Source organism: Miniopterus natalensis, chromosome 3 (genome assembly GCF_054644295.1).
Source record: "Miniopterus natalensis isolate mMinNat1 chromosome 3, mMinNat1.hap1, whole genome shotgun sequence".
NCBI classification, from domain to species: Eukaryota; Metazoa; Chordata; class Mammalia; order Chiroptera; family Miniopteridae; genus Miniopterus; species Miniopterus natalensis.
The window spans coordinates 34,760,273-34,779,025 of NC_142083.1; the positions used below are offsets into that span (position 1 = coordinate 34,760,273).

Sequence of the window (18,753 nt, forward strand, 5' to 3'; positions counted from 1 at the left end):
GTCTACCTTTCATTCTTGAGAGTTCTTAGTCCTTATTTCTTCAAGCACTGCCTCTCCCCTGCTCTCTTTATTCTTTCCTTCAGGAACAATGATTAACATATATAAACCTTTTCATTCTATTCTACACGTATTTCCACCTGTCTTATATATTTCTCATCACTTTATCTCAGTGCTAGTTTCTGGATAATTTTATCAGATCTACTTTCCACTGTACTAAATATCACTTTAATTCCTTTCGATTACATTTCGTTATAGAAGTTCTAGTAAGTCCTTTTAAAATCTGCCTTTTCTTTTTTGAAAAATTATGTTTGTAATGGCTTATTCTTTTCTCATTTTAAATTCCTTATTATATGTCTTTAATCACTTAAAACAGTATTGTCATAACTTCCACTCAATGACTCTCCTATCTCAAATTATTGGAAACTATCTAATTCTAATGTATTTTTGTAGTGGCTACTAACGCAATCATGGCAGATTGTTTTGTGTGTTTTGCAACAATATATCATGAGCTCATGTTTAGTAGGTACTTACCTGTGAGACTCAGATTGAAGGTTCATCCCACCACACAAGTTTTGTGTCTACTTCTGCCAGGAACCTGTTATTAGCTCTTTTTATAAAAATTTCTCAGCTTTCGGGTTTCCCAAATAATGTAGGCAAAATAAAATCAAATATCAACCAGGCAAACATCTACAGAAGATATTTTTTTCTTGTCTTTCAAGCAGTGTCTTCCTAGTGCTCAAGACACTGTAGAAAACAAGTAAATTATAAGAACCTTGGTCCATTTTACCCATAGTAGATAAAATATCCTTTCTTACCTCTTTACCAATCTTCATATGCACCCAAAATAATAATTCCCTAAAACTAGTGTCCCCCTCTCCCATAATCCTCAAAATATTTTTCTCCAAAGGGAACTAATTGGCTAACACCAAGTTTCCAAAAAGAGCAGGCCCGTAGTTCACTTTAGAAGTAGCAACTTTATCGGCTGCAAGGTAAAACATCTACTAGCATATTAATGAGGAAAGTCAACAGGGGGGAAAAAGAGAGAGAGGAAAAATTAAGGGAAGGAAAGAATTTACCCACTGACATTACATCAACCCGCAAAACCGCTCTTTGTGGCAGATATTCCCTCTCACTCTGCAGCTGAGGCCCAAGGCTACCGAGCCGGAACAAGGCTAACCTGTCTCCCTGACCCCTTTTCAGAAGGAAAGTCCATGAGTCAGGAAAGGGGACCAAGAGTAAATCAGAAATGCAGCCTCAAGTGAAAGGAAGCTCAAGGCAGGTGAAAGTCCTGTTTCTAAGTGAATCATGGAGGCTGCCCTGTAAACTCAGCCTTAGCCAATTAGTTCCCTCTGGATGTGCTGTCCCATTTGAGATTTTAATTTCTTACCTTCTCCTAACCACACCTTCCCATCGCCCACATTTCCCACAGCAAGCACGCTGATTCTCTAGGCTGGAAACTAAAACCACTAATGGGGAGGGAGGGGCACTTGGAAGAAAGGCTTTTCCAAACCTCCCAATGTCAAAGTATCTGCGGCGTTCCCCCTGGGAGACAGCCCTGCTTCCTTGAAGGCCAGCTGTACCTGTGACAGAAGGTTGCAAGGTAATGTGATTCTAGAATTCAGGCCTTCTGATGCTCCAGGCCTTTTTAAAAAAATCACAGTCAGCAAAAAGTTTCGCTCCCAGCTGTGTGGAAAGTGACTGTGCGGCTCTCACTCAATTTTTGGTTGCATTAGCTCATTCTATACATCATTCATGACAAGCGAGGAACCACAGGGCTCCTTTGGCTAAATCCTCGTGCCCTTGACCCAGCTCTAATTTCTTTGGCCATTTGCTTCGTAAATGTGGTAAGTCCTGGAGCTGAGAGAGGTTGTGCTTCTAGAAGTTTGGGTGCAGCGGGTTCTTTCCTCCTCACAACAAGCCAGAGAAGCCAAGGAAATGGGGCACCTGACCCACCACTCTTCCCTGGTCCTTCCCGCGGGGTCCACATTGCCATCCCTCTGGCAGTTAGATGAAAAGGGAGAGAGAGGAGGCTTTTTTAAGTTGTTTTTGGATGGGCTATTTATGCCTTCCAACCTGGCACTTTTCCTTGAACTCAGAGGGAACACCGAGACAGACTGCAGCGTGACTCCTCTGTCCCACGTAAGGGAATACATTTACACTCCTCTGCTCTTGGTGCTGGGAAAGAGCTGGGGATCCCCATGTGCTTCAAGGGCCCGTCCAGGTCTCATGCCTGTCAAGACAGAAACCGGGGAGCAGGGGACCTCAGGCCTGGAATGAGGCAGCACCCAGCCAGGCCCCAAAGGAACGGTCCCTGGGAGGGTTTTGCCTTGTTTATAGACACAGCCATTCCCCCAATCTGCGCGGCCAGGGCTTCACGATTCTCCTAGGAGACAACACAAAGGGAAGGATTCATTCTGGACCCGCCAAAGGAGGGGCAGCACTTGAGGCTGCAGTCGGCAGGTATTTGGAGCTGAACCAGGAATGCCAGTCTGCCCAGGACACAAACACGATCAGATAAAGGAACCTTTTCAGCCACGGCTTAGACTTACCCCAATCTTCTGTACTCTCTACCCCTCCATAAAACGTTATTAGAACTGAGGGGCTGCAAGGTGCTGAGTCATCAGAGCAAGATTAGATCATGCCACGCACTGCGCGCAGACATAAAAGCAAATGTAAACATTTTAGAATGGATTTCAACATCGAGGATTAAAGCAAAGGGGGTTTTATGTTTAACTAGGAGTTAAGCATAAATTCTATTTCCCCAGAGTTCCATTAATAAAGGTTTGCTTCTAAAGTGTTCAGGGACACTGTGCAGGCTTTGCCTGAGACCTTGGGCGACAGTAGGATAAATAAGCCAGACACAAAAGCACCAAAAGTAACTGGAATTTCTCCCAAAATATGCAATACCCTTTGAAAACCCAAGGAAAAGACCAGCAAAAAGATACAAATTGCTCTGTTTTAAAAGGACTATGTTTAAATTTGCTTAAGGAAAATGAATCCAAAAAAATAAAAGCTCACTCAAGATCATCTCAGAGGGGCCAGCAAATCTGGTCATCAGAATCACTATCTACCATGGGCCCTGCTGAGTTCCTTAATTCTTGTATCATGCAGACCTTAAAACCAATTGCTGGGCCGGCCGGGCGTGGCTCAGCGGTTGAGCATTGACCTGGGATCCTGGGGATTGAGGTTCGGTTCCCGGTCAGGGCACATGCCCGGGCTGCGGGCTTGATCCCCAGTGGGGGTCGTGCAGGGGGCAGCCGATCAATGCCTCTCTCATCATTGATGTTTCTTCCTCTCTCTGAAATCAATAAAGATTTTTTTTTTTTAATTGTTGGAAGAATGTATTAAAGAAACTTTCAAAGTCAGTTTAAGGTTAATTTCCCCCAAGAAACTCCTGGCTTTTCTTCCTTTGGTGCCTCCCTGCCCCTGTACTTAATTGCTTCTGTCTTCCTCCAGCCTAACCCCAACTAGCTCTTTCTTACCAAGGTCTGCCCCAGGACTGGCAGAGCAGACAAAAAAGCTCTTTAAGAATATAGAGTTTACTATTAATAGCAGTGACACAGGCCACTGAAAGCCAAGGCAGTCAAGTAAGGAAATCTGTCTGCCTGGATTAGCTCTCCAGCACCTGGGAGGTAGGACTTATTTATAAATAAAAATAGACAGCAAAAATGACCCCTCATAGGCTCCTGTGGTCTGAGAAGGCTTGCATGGAGCTAAGGCCAGATGCTTTTCCCAGCTGTCCTCCAAACGTAGCCGCAAACTCTTGTTTTTGAAACTAGATTTAACACAAAAGGAAGGCCTGTATTGGACTCAATCAAAATCCCTGCTTGTATGGACAGTGTAGCATCTTCCGTGATTTCCAAACACTTAACCAAATCCTCAGTCCTGGAACAGACACTGTACATGTCACAGCACCTTCTGGGATCCACAAGGCACAGTTATTATGGGTCTTTACCGGAGGGTGGTCCCCGCCTTCCACTTCATGCTCTGGCCCACCACGGAAGCACCTTGCTTCCTCCACATAACATCTAAGCCCTCTGTTTCTCAGCCTTGGGAGAACCCCTCTTCTCATCACAGGATGGACGGCAAGAATCAAAACATAATCTTCTGAAAGAAGCCTACCTATTCAAGGAGCATTTTGAGGTTAATTTGCAAAGCCTCTGGATTCTAGAAGCTGCATGCAGACATTGCCAAGTTTAGAGGTCAGGTGACTACCGGCATAATTCACTTTGATCAAGTAATAAAATTATAAAATATTTGCATAGAACCCTCTTCTTGAGTTCTACAGATTAGGTCACCTTGTGCTGCAATGGTCTCTGGTCCAGAGAAGTTTACAGTATCATTGTCCTAAAAACCTACTTTCACATATCTCAGGTAATGGGGTACACACACACACACACACACACAGGATCAGGACATGGCGGTCCTGCGTGTAAGCTAATACACTTGGCCAGAGCATTTTCTTGTGCTATTCAGTCTTTCAATTCCCATCTCTTACCTTCTAATTATACTGCCTCAATTATAAATAATTCTGGCCTTCTAGGGTGTCAGGAGTTACCATCCCCCTACTAACTACCCATATTTAGCTCCTTTAATCTTTCCTCTGGTCAGATGCCCTGAGTCATCCTCACCTCCGCACTCCTTCACCTTGCCCTTCTCCCAATTCCCTAAGGTTCTATGCCCTAAACTGAGCTTTATAAAACCAAAGTGATATTCCAGATTCCAGATGCTTGCTCACTGTGGCGCTGAGACCAGCTGTCACCTCTGGTCTCTGTTACCCCATGACTCAGGGTTCGTGTCCCAAAATAGGTCTGGCCTTTCTCGGTGCCTTCTCTCATTGCAGCCTGGCTGCTCGGTGGCTGTCCACCATCACCCAGCTCCCCTTTGGCACTACTGCTTTCCAGGTTTCTTCGTCCCGAGGCGTGTATGTGTTTGAGATGATTCTCCCTCAAACTTGAATGGACCACTGGTCAGCACTCTTCTTTATCATCATCCTGGTTAGCAACCAGCCCCCAAGTTTCCATGAACATTTCTACCAAAGGAGTTCTAGACGAACGTCCCCTCTGGAAGAAGACAGCAAGAAGGAAAGTTGTTTACAATTTTAGGCTCTTAACTTCTGATTGTATTCGGGAGAATGTAACAGAACATTCCAGGCAGGATCTGCCTCAGAAAGGATTTGATGGGCTTGTGAAGGTGACTGCACCACAGCTGGAGCTATAGAGAGAGGAAATTTTCCCTCCTCCAATCAGTTCCCCTGGGGCTCCGTGGTTTGCCATAGGCTTCTCCATGGTGCTTTGCTGCCTGAGAACCCTGCTTTCTCCTCTTTACCTCCCCCAGGATCTGTCCTCTCCTTTCTGGAGAGCTCAACTCTGGCAGGTGGCAGGAAGGGTGTCCATGGGGACTGAGAGGCCCCACCCTCCACCAGGAAGGTGCAGGGGCCCACGCTCTGCTCGGGGAAGTCCGGGAGGCACTTATTTCAGGAACTCCCAGGCCCACAGCACTAATCCCTACAGCTTCGGGGGAAAGAACATTCCTATTTTAAGAGGCCCTGGGTAACTTGCTCACCCAGCTCTGAGTCACTGCTCATCTTTAAAGTTTATGAAAAATCTATTTCTCAGCCTTTAGCTTTGCAGGCTTTCTTTTCCTCGGCCTCAATGATCAACTGGTTTACCACAAAATTTAAAAGGAGCTGGTGAGGCAATGGTAACTAAGGAAGTTAGAGTGTCTGGAATTATAATAACAGAGGCAAAGCTAAGAGTTATCTGAGATCTAAAAATAAGTCACTAACCATATCCTACTTCCTCTAACATACATACATAGGTAGCCAGAAGAGAAAACCATGCATCGTTCAAAAGAATCAACAAAGAACACTGATTAACCACAGCCCAGCCCGCGCCACAGACGCATCCCTTCCCCCTTAGTGAACAGACTTTTACCCAATGAGGATATTTCACTGGAAGGTGATTTGTCACTATTCTACTTGAGAGTACAGAACCACCAGGGGTCTCCCCGTCAGCCACTGCAGTGTAATTAGAATAATAGAATATCACATTTCATCCATGGCTTTGGTGGCCTTTGAGTAAACCACTGTAGGTGCGTGTGAGTTCTTCCACAGTGTTTGCCTGCAAACACATGCATTTCTTCTACATCAGCAAGTTACTGTTTAAACACCTTTGTGTATCAATATAAACATAAATAATAGCAGTTTATATTGATTGTACATTTACACAATAACTCACTGTAAACTCACTTCATCTTTATAGCAAACTTACCCCTTTTTACATACGAGAAAACAGAGGCTTAGAGAGATTAAAGAACTTGACCCAAGACACACCATTCATAAGTGTTAAGAGTGTAGGTTCGAATCCAGATCTTCCTAGCTAGTCACTTTAAGAGCTTCGTCACATTCCTATACTGTTGCTTACAAGCCAAATTTTAAATGGTAAGAGTTTCCATCTTTATTTTCATGGCAAATTCTCATTCCCCTCATTAGTCAAGCTGATTTTTCACACTTTTAAAATGACTTCAGTTTTTAAAAAAACAAAACAGTTTGAACTCTCTTCTCAGATTTCTGTATTTAATATCATATTTTGGGTGTGGCTCAGCAGCACAAGTCACTAGTTCAGAGAATCCCAAACTCCCAAATTCCTTTTCATCTGTTTTCCTTTGAGAAAAATAGTGGCCAGGTCTCAATGGAATGATCCTGGCCCCAAGTCATAAGCTCCAATTCTTTAGGGCGACCTTGGTATCTGTATTTGTTTACTAGGGCTGCCATAGCAAAGTACCACGCTGGGTGGCTTAAACATCAGAAAATTATTTTCTCACAGTTCTAGAGGCCAGAAGTCTGAGACCAAGGTGTTGGCAGGGTTGGTTTCTTCTGAGGCCTCTCTCCCTGGCTTGTAGATGACTCTTCTCCCTGTGTCTTTATATCACCTTCTCTCTATACCTGTCGGTGTCCTAATTTCCTCTTCTCACAAGGACACCAGTCATATCAGATTAGGATCCACCCTACTGACTTCATTTTACCTTAACTGTCTTTTTAAAAGACCCTATACTCAAATATAGTTACATTCTGAGAAACTGGGGGTAAGAACTTTGACATGAATTTGCAGTGGGCACATAATTCAGCTCATGACAGTATCCCAACAATTTCCTTTTACAAAGTCGTCTGTGTTGTGTAATATAAATGCCTTTGACCCTGACCATGAGAAATGTAAACCACTGCTTTCTCTAGATGGTTTGTTACCTCCCTATAATGATATAAGTAAGTTTTTCTGTGACCAAACCATAGTTTTTATTCAAACAGTATTATCAGCAATATCAACTACATTATAGTTTTCATCTTAGGAGACATCATGAATCTCATTTGTAAAAAGGGAAAATTATAGAAAATGTTTTTGCCAATTATGAATTACCAATTATTAAAAACAAATTCTAGACTTTTAAAAATGTATTGAGACCAATAATATCGTCTTAAATTATTATTATTCTATGTCTGGTAATTAAAACAGCATAACCTCTAGTCAAAATATAGCCCAGCATCACTTACCCTGAACCCTCAACATATATCATAAGCCCTGGTCATTCCTTGTGAAGATTCAAAGTGACCTGACAGGAGGCAATTCAGATGTCTGTAGTTATATCAATATAAAATCTGTTATTATGGGGTCCTGCTGGTTTCACATATTGTGCCAAGTGTGTCATATGCATTAAATCATTTATCCCCTCAAAAATCCCTGCAAGAGATATTATTGTCCCTTCTTTACCAGTAGTAAACAGAGCCTTAGAGAGATTACGTAAATTGCCCAAGGTCACGGAGCTCACAGAGGGTCAAGACCTAGACATCAGGTCTTACATGTGAACCCAGTCAGTCTCATCTGACTCCAGGAACATTTTTTTTGCCACCACATGTGCTTCTTTGACTGAAGACATGTAACAGTATACTCCAGAGGCTCAGCAGCTCAAAACTTTTCCTGGGCCATAAAAATATCCAATCTAGTTTCATCAGCTGTTAGTTTTGGTAAATAAAATAGCAGCATCTTTGTATCTATGCCTTAGCCGCAAAATAAGTCATGGGGTACTAATCATCAGAAATGTAAACTCTGCCTCTGTCTTTGGTGGTGATGAATACCAAGGTTATGTAAAACAACGGACACATTTATTAAATTACTTAATTGCATCAAGTAAACCTAGTTAGGAATCACAGGCTTCCTTGTAGCATCTCCGGCACTGCGGTCTCGTGTCCCTTCCCAGTGCTTAGTTAAGCTTGCTCTGCTTTGCACCTGGCTTCCCAGTCGAGACTGCAAGTGTGTCGATTGCAGGAACCCTTTCTCGGCCTTCGCTGGGTTGTCTTGCAATGCTAAGCATGGTGCCTTGACCAGAGCAGGTGCTCACTAACATCTAAGGACCAGCTTCAAAATCTCTACAAAAAGAAGCCCATTAGAAACTTGGTGGTGGGCATCACAAATGTGCCGCAGGGTGTCTGAGAAATCCTTAACACCAGCCGCACTGAGACGGCTAGCCTTCTCTATGAGGCCGGATGTGCAGTAGCCAGAGCTTTGATTTCTAAATCTTAAGTGCCTGAGGGACGCCTCATCCAGGTGGTGGTGAGGTGTTGTTCCAATAATTGTGCAATTCCATTTGTCTATGTGAAGGAGGAGGTGTAAGGAATCTTTAAAAGGTCCTATTTAGTGGCTGCAAAGGCAGTCCTAAACAGAGCAGGACTCTGCCTGGGGCCCTCATCAATGGCCAGAGAGAAGACAACTGAAGCAGTCCAAGGCCACCAGTATAACTAGAAGTGCTGCCCTCCTTCCTCCAGTTGCTCAGTTGTCTTTTTTTTAGCAGGACCCCATCGTCTTGGCCAAAGAGTAGATTATTGAAGTTATACCAACAGAAAAAGGCAGGGCAGTCGTATCTAGAGCTCTGCTCTAGGAACTGTATAACTAGCCACAACATACTTTTTCACCTAGAAGTAAACTCAAAAGTAACAAATAAACACACTTAGTAATTAAGGCTGAGCCACAGGGCCCTCTGGCAAATATAACAGAAACCCTGATGCCAGAGATAAAGAAGTCTTTCTCAAAGGAAGGCATTGTCTTCGAAGGATAGAAGGAACAGTGAGAACATGATTAGGTGGATACTGGGAGATCTGGTCCCCAGGAAAAAGGCTTTGCTCAGGGAGCCTGGGACAAGAAACAAAGCCTTTCTTTAGTCTGGTGTCTCCTTTCAGTTCAGGACATCTGTCTGCAAGTCTACCCTAGGCCCTTATATTTGTCCCAGAGTGACTCTGGGCACCTCTTCTCAATCTTCCTACATCTCAGAGAACTAAGAAAGCTACAAAATTGCTCACCTGTGGGGAAAAGGCTTTTGAGAATGGTTTATATATGAGATGAGCTTGTGGATTTACTGATCCTTTAAGGAGGCAGGGAAACCTTGATGTGGAGTTGGAGGCAGTTTAGAAAGCAAACAAGCTGTAGGGATTGAAGTGGTTCCCTCTGAGATGTTCAATAGCCTACACCATCTTCAGATTCGTAGGAGGCGCTTACCCCTCCTGCCTAGGAAACCTTGAGCTGCATCACACCCTCAAGTAGGTTATAAGCAGAAGTAGAGATGGAGGAGGTGAGGCATCTTTGCTGAGGTCACATTGAGCAGTGAACTGCTTCAGGGACATCTTTAGGAGTGAGCAACATGGCAGAAGACGGCAAGACCAAAATCAAGAACTACCAGACTGCCCCTTTTCACAGCTGCTACCCCAACCAGGAACTGGAGGCAGACCTACCTGGGTTTCCACCACCGTGAGAAGGCAATGACTGCTAAAGGGGGTGATGTGTTCATGGGCAAATGGTACCAGAGTGCATACAAGTCCCTTTGCCCCATATCCGGGGTGTCAGCCTGGGACAGCTGCCAAGCGGAAGGCACGTTTTCTGGGAAGATCTGAACTGGCTCCAGCCCTGTCCTCCAACCTTAACCCAGGGGGATGCAGGGGGACCTGGGTACATCCCACCCTGGGATCCTGAATCATGGCTTAACTAATAATATATACTTGTTGGAAAAGTGAGAGAGAGAAGTAGAAATGGAGGGCAATGGAAAGGAGAAGATACAAGTTTGTAGAAACTGCTGATTTAGATTAGAGAAGAAAACCATGAATGTAGAAAATTAAAATAAGCATAAATAAAAACAAGAAGCTGAAATCTGCAATGTAAAGATAGAACGTGGATCATCTCAGCCACCGCCAGCGACGCCTGGGAATACATTGTCCTAGAGCAGACTCTGAGCACTGCCCAGCACAGAGTGTTCCTCCAGAACAGCAATTCTAGAAAGGGGAAGAGGACACTAGGGGCTCCAGGAGAAGTGAGTCACACCAGAGCCATCGCTACACAGCTAACCCACCCCTTCCATCAAGGAGGAAATTACTCCGTATTAGCCACAGCTTCCATGATCTCATTAGCAAAGATACTGGGAATCTGCTGTTCCTTTAGGAGGGAAGACTGAAACTGTGCCACAAATTATTTCACCCAGAACATTTCGATCTGATTGGATGGATGGCAATGGGGAAGAAAATCTATCTCCCTGTGGCAGTTTCCATAATCCTGTTGTTAGGAGGATACTTATGTGATGGGAATTGTGATATGTCCTGATATCCACAAGTCCAGGAAAAGGCCTCAACCTAGATAATACCCTAAAGATTTAGAGAATGGTTGAGATACTTTCATTGCAAGTGAGTAGCTTAGCCAACAGGCGATTATGGGCTTACACAAACTAAAAGTTCAGGGGTATATCTGATTTGGTTCCTGGCTGGATTCAGGACTCAAACAATATGATCAGGACATGGCTTTTTTCCCCTTTAATCAGTCCTGCCTTCCCCAGTCTCAAGTCCCCCGTAATGGCACTGGCAGCACAGACCTCTCAGCCTCTCAGGGACCCACCCAGCACACACGAGCAAGAGTCCTGTTCCCAGCAAAAGTCTCAGAGCATCTGACTGGGTCACATGTTCACCCCCTAACCTAGACTGCGGCCTGGGCTGTGGAATCAGAGATGAAAGCAGGTGCTCCGAAGCCATGTGGACTGAGTTAGAAAAAAGACAACTCGAGCTACGGCTATCTTAAGAAGAAAGAGTGAATTCTGGGCGACAGAAACGACAAAAGCTCATCGGAATTCGTGAGTGATCTTGAAGCTGGTGTTTGCAGAAGAAGCCTTTGGTCTTAGTTTGGGCTTCCCCCAGAAAACAGAGCCTGAGACAAAGGCTTGCATGGGGCTCAGTCATTTACAGAGGCGAATCCAGGGAACAGCTGGGAGCTGGAAAGGGCGAAACTGGAAAGGAGGGAAAATTAATGCAAGTACATTGCAGAGCCCCGTGGGAAGAGGAATCCGGGAAGGAAGCATTTACTGACCAGCTACCACCCTTGATTGGGGAAGGACTGCCCAGGGGAGGTCATCCTCAGGTCCAGATTTGTCCTTGCACGAGAACGGTCTAGCGGGTTCCTGCAGGTGCCCCTCACTGCCAGGTCAGAAAACCCTGGCGGCACAAAGCGGGGTACAGCTGGTTCCCATGGCAACAGATGGAGTAAAAGTAAAGCAGGAGGATGTGAGGTAGGCACAAGAGTTGGCCAACGTACTGGTATTTCCTCTTGGATACGTAACCTGTTTTGCTTTGTTTTGTTTATCGTTGTCGGTTAATTGACCACCAAGAATAAACTGTAAGGAGAAAACACCACGGGACTGGGCACGGGTTATGTGAGGGACAGCAGGGAAAGGCCTGGGCTTGGGCTCTTGCTGCGCAATCAGCAGTGTGATTCAGGGCAAGGCAATGAACGACTTTGACTATGGTCAGTGTAACGCAGATGTCAGAACACCTACCTTGTGTGATCTGGGGGAGTGTTATTGGTATGTAAAATCACACTCTCTCCTTATTTAAAATGATATTTTCATTTCCACTATTCTTAATAGGAGACAAAGGGGGCTCCATAAAATTGTAATTGTTCATACAGATTAAATGGATTTTAATAAGGGGGCCCTCCTAACCACCTCAGCTTCCCTTCAGTTTATGAAGTTTGCAAATCATGGTGTTTTAAACAACATGCAACTCACTGCAGGACTGAATGATGTCACACCAACAGGAAAGTCGCAAAATGTCCTTGAAATTGTTGCAGGTAGACCATCAAGATTTCTCTTCAAATTCTAATTTCTTGAAAATATATCACTGTCATCTTTTAAAACCCACTTAACAAACTAAAACAAAGGAGGGGCTATTTTATATCCAGCCATGTGGTAATACAGTTTCCAGGAATTTAGAAAAAATATATACCATACATTTGTTACCATTGACAGCAGCCCATATGCCTGAGCATTTGTTTTCCACAGTTTCTGAGAAACATGGTGGGGGGAAAATGTTGAACTCAAACATGATCCAGATCCCTGATGGGACACTGTAGCCAGGACAACTAGCCCGGCAGTTTACCCCCGTGGTCCCTCAGACAACACTATGCCCCCAGGCCTCGTCTCAATCCCACACTGTTTCGTCTCCCTGTGTTTCTCTGCAGAAGCCTTCTCTCGGGAGCTGAGCGTCAAGGAGTCTGTCTCACTGCCCTCGTACTTTGAAAGATCCTAGCATCTTAGGGACTGAGGGCAGAAAGCCACCTCTTCTCTTGCTTAAATTTCCTCATCAACCTGGCTTGAATCCTAAAGTGATTCCACTGTTTTCAGCAGAAAACCAAACCACCCCTGTGAAACAGTGGGTGGAGACGGTCCATACCACACTCCAGACTCCCATGAGAGAAGCCCTAAAGGACCCAAGTCTCCTTCAGTTCCCAAACTACCCCAACTTCTGCATCAAATCACATCATTCGGTACAGCTACAGCCAACTGCCCAAAGGTAACTTGATTGCACATCAGTCTCTGCAGGTGTTTTGGAAAATGACTATGGGGGGAAAGTCCCTCTTCGAACTATCCCCATCCATCCCCAAAAGCTGAATTTCATGGATGCCACACAGCCTATATTTTAAGCCAGGCCATATAAAGGTACTCTCCAAATAAGGTGACAATCCACCCAGTTGTTCCTCCACCGTGTGCTAATAGGCAATCAGACAAGCTTCCATATAGATGGGGAAAAGCCCACAGGTATGTCATTCCTGTAAGAATTTCGATGATAGGAAGGTTAAGCAAAAACATAATTGAGATGAGTCTTTAAGAAAAAGAGCCAACTGTAAAGCATGTTGGGAGGGCAAGGTGGTCCTCAGGCAGGTAACATGCATGAGGACAGGTGGGGCCTGGGGTGGACTGGAGAGGAGCACATGTCTTAAAATGAAAGCAGTAGCTCCCCAGATCCTTCTGTTTATGGTACAGGGGTATGTTGGCCCAGTGTTGACAGGTGTGTCTCTATAATTTCAAGCAAGTTAATCTAAGTTTCGCAGTTCAGATTGAGAGAGAAAATGTCACTGATCAACACAGCCTATAGACTGATTCTTCTGGGACCAGGTGACTGTTCCTATTCCGATCAGTTGTGGTGGGAGGCCTGAGAAGGGCCAGGTGTACCCTGGAGGGGCCTGGAGAGGGCGAGCTGATTTAGGAGAAGGGGACTGTGGGACGCACTGGTACAGCAAAGCTGCCTTCACAGGCCTAAAGGACAGATTGTGAACTCACGGTGATTTCTACTGGGGAAGGAGATCTTCCCCACAATTCCTCTTTGTTCAGACAAGCACTGCATTCACCACTCTGATCCTGTGCTGCTTGTTTGAGACGGGTGGGGTTAGAGTATAACTAATGAGGTTTCACTTTTGCTTTTTCATACCGTTACTAATGATGGACAGATTTGGAAAACAGGAAGCTGCCTTGGAAGTAGGAATGAAGATATCTCCCAAACACAAATGAAGATATCTCCCAAACACAACTGCCACTTTCAGAATATGATGTTTGCATCAGGAGTCATGTGTTCCCTCAGACTATGGCAGTGCGTATGCAAGAGTGTCCTGCTGCAAAGCGAGCAAGGCGGAGGCTCCCGGCCATGCACACCTCACCTCCTGCAGCATCTTGGTAGGCTCAGCTTGGGAAGCTGAAAGCGGGGCCCTGTGCAGGTACATTTTGATCAGAACAGAGAAGCCTTTGGAGGTGTGCTTCCCAGAGACAGTATAATCGGGATCTCGCTTCACAGACCAGGACACGAGAGCCCAGTGGGCTTGACTCTAGTGTCTTTAAATAGAACATGGGCTTAACTTCCAGCCCAGGGCCCTTCAAATGTTTGTAGCAGGCTCTGAGGTTGAGGTGGAAGAACCAGAAAGAATGTGGTCACTTAACTCTAAAAGCTACATCTTTTTTTAGTAGACTTCCAAACTAAAGGCATTTTCACTTGTCAGAAGTGGGCAGTCTGCCTTGAAATACAATGATGGAAGGGCAAATGTTCCTGTTTATAATTACAGCATTAACACAGACATGCTTTAATTAAAAAATCACGAAAATGACCTTCGCTGTGCTGTGGCACCTGTATTAAAATACTGGCTGAGGAACCACTTTCCAGCCAAGCTCCTATTTTAGATGCCTGCCCTTTGTTAAAGGATTTTCTTGAACTTAAAATTTCTTAGGTTTATTCTCTGACCACTAATGACCCTTTGGCAACATCTGAAAAGTAATAATCCAAAAGTACATTACTCAAATCTGAACAGAGAACACTATCCTACCCCTGGCACAACCATCTGTGGTTGAGGGATGGGGGCTCAAGCCCTGTGACTGTCCACCTCGCAGAAACTTGGAGAGGAGGGATACTGGAACAGTCCAAAGGATCATCTGGCCCAGCCTCCTCATTTTACACAGAAAGGAAGGAAGGCTCAAAGATGACAGGTGACTATCCAGGGCTACCACCCAGTGGTGGGAGAGCTGGGACATACCAGTAGCCACCCTAGATGATCATTGCTCAGGAAAATGAGCTGCCTGGTCAACTTAAAAAGAGATGTAATTTTGAAATTACAAACATCATCCTCTATTACTTTCCAGATTGTGCTCCTGAAAACACCGCTCTTCCAGCTACTTGAAGAAGGGGGGGGATTTTCACCCAGGGCACATAAGCATGACAAATACTACATACTGTATTCCCCTCTTGGTGAGTCACATCACGCACTAGGGAGTCTGAGAAAGAAGCCCAGCAGTAAAAATATCTGTTTAACTCAAAACTCTTTTTTCAAGTGACATCTATTAACATCCTACAGACCTGGCATTCTTGAAAATATACATAGGGACACATTGGCTTAGTGAGAAGAGAAATGGATTTCAAAATAATTGGGTTGGAAAGTAAAGAAATTGAAACAGTCTGGCTCATGTCAAGCAAGAGTTCAAAACTGGCCCCATGTCATCTTCATTTTCTTCCCCTGGGTCTCCTACCCTTGAAACTTGGAAAGGCATGGAAGATAAAAGTGTCCTTGAGTAGCCAGGACAAAGAGAATAAATCTTTTTCTGTAATTTACCATTAAGGTTTGTCTAAAGGGGTAGAAACGCAGGCCCTGCCTTTGCCACCCTTCTCCGCGTGTATTTAAACCCCTGCCAGAAATATAATGCTTAAAATAGTATTCACGCATATTTATAACTCCTGTACGATGAACTGCCATGGTTTTCTTTTCCCTCAAAGCTGGTAATGTTACATTCCTACCTCGGAAACTGTGAAGAAATCGAATTTGGCCTTTAAATAAACTAATTTGAAAGGTTTAAAAAAATATTAGAGACTTTTAAAAAAGGAATAGGGGACTTGAATATCCCAAAGTGTGAACATGCCGCATTTTTATACCCAAATGATTCAAAATAGATGAACAGAATGCTTCCAAACTTTCTAAAAATATGCACCTTCAGGCAATAAAAAAAAAATCAATCTAAAGGGTCATTTATTTCAAGAACCTAAAAGCCCGATTTAGCACTCCGGTGAGCCCCCACAGCTGACTGGATCTGGGAGCACAGGGCTGAAGGAAGGTCATTCACACCCCTCCCTGCTCCTTAATGATATGTTTAGCCAGGCTACTTTTAGACCTGTCGGAAGCTTTTGATTCAGTTAACCATAAGGTGTCGGTGACAAGACTGTGGTCAATGGCAGGTGTGGGCTGAGCCCCTTTGGACGTCAGCTGGTGAGTTCATTCCTGGAAGGAGGACCTCAAGAGGCAGTCACGGGAGCTGCTCATGAGCCACCGACATCCCCCGGGGGCCTCTCTCCCCTCCCTACTCACCCCACACGGCTGGAGACCCTGGGCACCCTCAGCAGAAGCAACAACATCTTGATGATCCCCATCGCATTATGCTCCTTTCTACTGATCCACTCCAACGATCTTGTCCTTCGGCTTGGCTTGTAGTTACTTTGGTTTGGGCAGGAAGTACCTGGTCCAAGTCAACCTGGATTGGCTGAGGTTGTGATCTTCAGGGAGAGGAAATTCTTTAAGAATATCAGAGGTAGATCTACAGGGTGTCCCCCAAAAATGTATACACTCTTTAACAGCTGATAGCTCAATTTTGAAAATGAAATATATTTTAATAAACACTGCCTTTATAAGTAGTCAAAGTGTGTGTATACATTTTTGGGGACACCCTGTATATCAGAGCTACTCAGGGATGGAAGCTGACTGACTGTTCTTTTAACAGGTGCTTGAGCATGAACAAGAAAAGTCTCTTTTTTCTTGGATTCAGAGATGCATATGCCTACACCAGCCTCCAGAAAATACATTGTTACATCTAACTACCCCACTGGTTCATATAAGTTTCACCATAGTAATATCCACCCTTTTCTCCACTTTGCTAGGTTTTACAGGGGAATTTCATTACCCTATTACTGATTAAAGGGAATTTCTTTAGCCCTATGAGATTTTTGTATCAATCAACTCTAATCCTTTTCACCTTCTCAAGGTCTCCCGTGAATGGATTTTATCTGAGGCAGTGTGTGCTTCTGCTCTACGTATGCTCCATAAAGCTATCTAAAGCAAAGAGAATATCAATGTTCTGCCCGAGAACTCAACAGCCCAAGTGAGGGGGGAAAAATGTCGTTAGTGCTCTTACCAGATTTCAACAAATTCAGATTCTGTAAGGAAACTTGGGGCTAATCCACTATCACCCTTTCATTTTATGAAATGGGGAAAGCAAGACTTAAATTTCCTCAATGGACACGATAATTTGGCAGAACCAGAAAACTTCCATGGAGCAAGAAATCTGTTATCTTTCTAAACTTTATCAATTACTCATGGTCCTCACCATGGGTCAAAAGTGTGGAGAGTAAGAGGAAGACAAAGGGATAGAAAAGAGACAAGCAAAGGGTGAGACAGATGAGAGAAAGTCAACTAGTGAGTAGCTTTCTGTGGTCTCCTTGTCCTCTCCCTTTCCTTCTGACCTACAGTTGCATTCTCTTTGGCCTCTTCAGATAAACCAGATATCAGCGAGTCTCAGTGGAGACCCTTGGTCACCCATATCCAAGGGACAAAGAGAGTCAGAGACAGGATACCTAAGTGAGCCCCATTTTCCTGCTTTGGGACTATAGATGCCTCAGTAGTTAATGTTGCAACTGTAGATTTTAAACTCTAATTTTATTCATTTGACAGTCATCTACTGAACATTTGCCATGTGCTAAGAACTCTGCGGCACACTCAAAGAACATGAATATGAAGAAGACATAGTCTTGCCTCTAGAAATTTATAGTTTAATATGATAGAGAAGAAAAATATTCCTCCTGGTTGCAAAATTCTAAGACTGTAACATTTCACACTAACAGTTTATAACACAGTAGGAATCAGATAGGTGCCCTCAGAGAGGCTCGACCTGGGTATCATGGGGGTCCAGAGAAGGAATATATCATTTTCAGGTGTCAGGAACCAAGAAATCTTCATCAAGAGGTGGCATCTTGAGCTGGGACTTGATGGATAGAAAAGATTAAGTCTTTAAACAGTAAGGGGATGCTGAGGAATGGGATTCCGGGGTGGGGAAGGAAATGGCACAAAGGTACAAGAAGAAAAGATCTGTTTGGGAAATAGCAAGTGGACCAGTTTGGATAAAGTGTAGATAAATAAATGAAGGGAGATACACAGCTAGAAGAGAGTGTTGGAAGCAAAACTGCAGAGTATCTAAAAGGATGAGCTAGCAAGCTTGGTCTAAATTCTCTAGCTGAAGGGAGCCAGTGCAAATTTTTCAAAGAGCTATAGGGCAGATTAACTGGGCCACAATGAATTGGAGTGAAAGAACTAGATAGAGGAGGGATCATCATTTTATGATAATCTAAATGAGAAGTAAAGAGCACATGTAGAGACAATGAAAAGAAGGCTGATTCGCTAGGCCTTAAATTGCAGAAAGGGCAAAAGAGCAGGAATAATTTGGTACAAAGGCTGACGGAGCATTCCCTATCTGTGATGAAAACAAAATTCTACCATGTCAAGTGCATACTTGAAAGCATGACATATTAAACCCACTACGGAGATGGTCTCACCATTTGCCCACTGTTTATTGATTGATTGAATGAGTTTGCTTGTTGTAGGTTGAGAACATTGGTGAAATTTTTTCAGTTGTATTCTCCCTTATATGTCTTATGGTTTAGAAAGACCAGAATAAACAATAGCTATTACGTGTCTCAGACTAAAGAAGAGCACAGGAGGTCTCATAATCTCTTTTCTGGTGTATAAACATAGCAGTTACTATATAGTGGTGGGCCTAAATGGGACTGTTGAATATAAAGGAGATGATCTATTATATACTGTCCAGATCAGCAATTTTGCTTTACCATGTCCTTCCGACGTGTCCCAATTCATTTTT

At 44.0% G+C, this 18,753-nt stretch overlaps 1 pseudogene; it reads left to right on the forward strand.

Moving 5' to 3' along the window:
• The first annotated feature begins 9,687 nt into the window (after positions 1-9,687).
• On the forward strand, positions 9,688-9,937 carry LOC107529306 (cytochrome c oxidase subunit 6B1 pseudogene; annotated as a pseudogene).
• Positions 9,938-18,753: the final 8,816 nt, after the last annotated feature.